We start from the raw sequence: 4806 nt of genomic DNA, 5'->3' as shown, positions 1-4806 counted from the left end.
CTCCATTTCTCCCTCTCTCTCTCTCTCTCCCTCTCTCTCTCTTTCTCTTCCTCTCTCCCTTTCTTTCTCTCTCAGTTTCTCTCTCTCTCACTTCTCTTTGGCTTCAGGTTACAGCCCAGCCTCGCAAGGAGTTCCACTTGCAGTGGTCTCCCAAAAACTCCCCTCGCTCCGCTAAGAGGACGACGTCACTGCTCTTGAATGAGTGCAGACTCCACCGTCTTATGCTTAACTCATTATGGTGTCACTCACACACACACACACACACGAACACACAAAGTGAGGGGAAGCATATAACAACCAGTTTATGTTCAACACTATGTGCCTGCCTCACTGACACCACCAATGATGTGGTGATAGAATTTACGTCTGTTTCACTGCCTGTGTGTTCATGTCTAAAAAATCTTGAGGTCAGTGTTGTTCAAGTCCACACCTTACATAGCTTGGAAACTGCAGCTGTGTGTGTAGTCTCAGAAAACAGTGTGTTAAACAACAGCATTTAGTCGGTAGCCTAATAGTTTAATATTTTGCAAAATACGCCTGTTGCTTTCTTGCAGAGTCAGGTGAGCAGAATGATACCTCTCTCATGTCTGTACGCTCAATATGAAGCTACAGCCAGGAGACTGTTAGCTCAGATTAGCATAAAGACTGGAAACAGGAGGAAACAGCTACCGTGGCTTTGTCCAAAGTAAATAAAACTCACCAAGTAGTACTTCTAAAGCTCAGTTATTAGCATGTTATATCGTCAGTTGAACTGAGTACTCGGACGAAACTAGCATCCGCTACAGATAATGTATTTATTTATGTGTACGAGTATCGTCCCAGTAAAATGTGTCAATATCTTTACTCATGATGAAGGAAAATCCTCATCTGGATAGCTGTTCGCTTGTGATTAAAAATGATATTGAGCTCAATACTGAGGCTACTCTGTAAATGGTTTTCTAATAATTAATGAATATCGTAACTTCTGATCATAGCAATATCAGGTTTTAAAAAGGCAACTTCCAGTGAGGCTCCATCCACTCCCAATTCAAACCCCACCAATTCCGAATGCAGATAGAGACACAGATAAGTTAGTTGGTTGAACAGATACAGATACAGATACAGATACAGATACAGATACATATAAAGACACAGATTAGTTAGTTGGTTAAACAGATACAGATACAGATACATATAAAGACACAGATTAGTTAGTTGGTTAAACAGATACAGATACAGATACAGATACAGACACAGATTAGTCAGTTGGTGAAACAGATACAGACACAGATTAGTTAGCTGGTTGAACAGATACAGATTAGTTAGCTGGTTGAACAGATACAGACACAGATTAGTTAGTTGGTGAAACAGATACAGACACAGATTAGTTAGCTGGTTGAACAGATACAGATTAGTTAGCTGGTTGAACAGATACAGACACAGATTAGTTAGTTGGTGAAACAGATACAGACACAGATTAGTTAGCTGGTTGAACAGATAGAGACACAGTTTAGTTAGCTGGTTGAACAGATAGAGACACAGTTTAGTTAGTTGGTTGAACAGATACAGACAAAAGATACAGACAAAACTAAAAGTTAGCCACACAGCACTAACTTTTAGCAAAATCTAAACTGCACATGCTCTATGCGCCCCACATTAGGGAAGATCCAGGTAATTAGATACACGGGAAGTCAAACTTGTTTAGCTTCAACTGCCACTGAGCAATGTTCATGGGAATAAATGGGGCCCCTACTTCAATGCTGTGTCCTATTCTCTTTATATATCCATGGTTTCACCCTGTTTTCAGTCTTTATGCTTAGCTAAGATAACCAGATCCTGCTCCAGCCACATATTTACCATACAGACTGGAGAGTGGCATTAAGTCTGTCATCTAACTTTCAGCAAGAAAGCAAATAAGCGTATTTTCAAAAATGCTGAACTATTCCTGAAACAACTGTTTAACAATATACACAAACACAGTGTGACTGTTTTCTATGAGCCTTTTCAAAAAGCTTTCATCACTTTGATGCACTGTTAATGTTAATGTTGTGCTGCAAATCAAATGGTTTAGAAAATACATTTTGAAAGTTTCACCCTTCATAACAATCCTGCTGTTAAAACTTGAAGACTTTAACAACAAAATGGTAGCCAATGTAAACACAGTTGCTCATGATACTTGTTTTTTTCTACAACGGTTGTTAGTTTGGATGATCTCCTGGGTGTGTTTTATTTCAGCTGGATACGGCACTGGATTTAATTCATTTGTTGTTCTTTGCCCACTGGGACTCCAGGCTGCATGCAAGAGCTAACAGGGAATAGGCCTACAGATCAAATGACTCAGAGCTGGAGAATCAAATATCCCTAGCAGTTCCCTAAAACAGCAGGATTTAGACCATAGAAGGAAGATGTGTGCGGGGCTCTGGTCTGTGTGTGTGTGTGTGTGTGTGTGTGTGTGTGTGTGTTTGGTAGGGAAATTGAAAAACAGACTGAAATCAAGAGGGTTTATGAAGAAAATAGAGGCATGAAGGCAGGGTAATATACAGAGGGAGAAAAAAGGGCAGGAAAAAAGGAAAATCAAGGAGGAGAGAGGGGGGGAAAGGAAATATTGTCTGCCTCACTGCGCTTTGAATCCACCTTTCACCACCTCTCTTCTGTTTGTCCAGATGCCTAATGGTTTATTATGTGAAACCCTAGGCTTTCAGGTTAATGGACACTGGTTTCGTATTTTCGGGAAGGCTGCATCTGCAGTCTCCTCTGTCAGCAGAACAGACTGTATACATCCTTTTTTGAATTACTTACACAGAAAAAGTGTTCCATATATTTTCAATTGTATATTTACACAATGCCACACTGTTTGGTTTCAATAGTATATAAGTAACATTTTAGTAACATTATAGCACAGAGAGGTAACTGAAATAATATTTGACTGCATATTATTGTGTTTTTGTGGGACATTATTCAAATTTATCAAGAGTTTCAATAACTGAGTATTGGGGGTGAATACAGCGTCTAGGAAACACTGCCATCCTGTAAAACCGTGTGTCCCTAAATGTCACATTTTCATGAAAAACAGCTTTGTGGCTATGCTTCTTTCAGACAAGCCAGTGGGTTTTTAAATGGTTTATTTAGTTTACGAAGTAGGGAAAATTTCTCAACCCACAAAGGAATATTTAGGCAGGGCTTTCGCAATAGACTGACCTTCACAAAGAGTATTTAGTCACTGATGTAAGCTGAAAGTTACGACAGCGATAATGTTACAGTGGAGAAGATAATGGGAAAGTTAATTTTGTGCATCTCTGAGGGTTCACAGTATTCTACACTCTGACCTTACCGGGAAAAATCTCTCACACTGCAGAAAGATTTTAAGATGGATCAAGACACCAGGTTACAAAATGATTCATCCTAATTCTGCTTTTTATTTTGCGCTCTACATTACGCAGACTATTGCTTCTTGCACATCTGGTCTAGACATCAAAATTACCAAAATCTGAGACAAATGGTTTTCACTGGAAAATGAATGCCATATCACAAAACTCAACAATACACTGATGCGTAGTCCTATTTTGTCCACCTTGCCAGAAAAACACAGCCCTGCTGATGCCTTCATTCATCATCACTGTAATAGAGATATTTTCCTGAAGGGAAACATTTTCTCATGACCCACAGATCACGCTCATCCTGGGCTGCATTATAGAGGCTTCTCAGTTGGCACCACAGTGACTGTGGTTGGTCAGAGACAATGGGCCCCCTGCCCACAGCCCACAGTAAAACCTCATTACTGAGTACATGAAGGAAGTGGTGCTGTCGGGGCACAACATATTACCCAGGAGCCATTACACTTAATGACATCCATTGTTGACTACACATTAGTTACAGGTATATATAAAAGTAAGTATAGTTCACAAATGTTGCTGGATCGGTTTATTATTAATAGCGTTAACTTGTTTCTTTTAAAGGTCCGAGAGTTCACGCAGGGTCAGACAGAATGAAGGTGTCTATGGAGCCATGTGGTTTTAATATTAAGGAATCTTATCATGGCATCCCATTCATCCCATTTCTATGGTAACATAGTGGACAGACAGTAAACACGAGCTGCTTTTTTCCCTAAAAGTTAACAGCTTCACTCTATCATGGCACGGCGTGCCGTCTCCATTAGATGCGGTGGATGGAAACTAGGCCGTGAGCTTCACAGGTAAGACAGATGCCTGCAGCAGCTCTTTAGCAAAGCCGGTGACAACCGTTGCCAGGAGCATATTGCCATGACGAGGTGCGGGTTAGAAACTTAATATTGCAGGACTGTGTCAAACTGGAGGCCAAATATGCTCTCATTTATGGGCTGCACTCTAAAGAGAACGCTCCACTTATGAAGACAGCTTGTTTTTATGAACTCTTTTAAGGTTAACTACTCCGCACAGCCACTGTGTTTATGCGTAATTATCGGTCCCTTAAGAGGAGCGGGGCTCTGTCTGTCCTTTTACCTCACCAGGCTTTATACTTTATTACACACGTGCAGTTAAAGGGGAGTAAGGAAGAAAAAGAGGTAAGGTGGATGGTGATTATGACCCGATATTGAGTGACACAATATTAAAGAAAAAATGAGGCCCGATACTAAGAAGACATACGGTACAACACTTTATTATGCTCTAGGACATATGTGCCTGAACTTACCGACCCTGTTTACATGAAGTCCATTCCCCTGCATGTGTATAATCCTCATTTTGACATGACATATATGTCTATAGGTAAATCATGCTAGATTAAGTTAGATACAGTGCCTCAAGAATTACATTTCACATCACTACAGGCGCCCATCCGATTGCAGATACT

The sequence above is a fragment of the Epinephelus moara genome, chromosome 20 (assembly GCF_006386435.1).
Source record: "Epinephelus moara isolate mb chromosome 20, YSFRI_EMoa_1.0, whole genome shotgun sequence".
NCBI lineage: Eukaryota > Metazoa > Chordata > Actinopteri > Perciformes > Serranidae > Epinephelus > Epinephelus moara.
Note: the sequence above shows the minus strand (reverse complement) of the source record.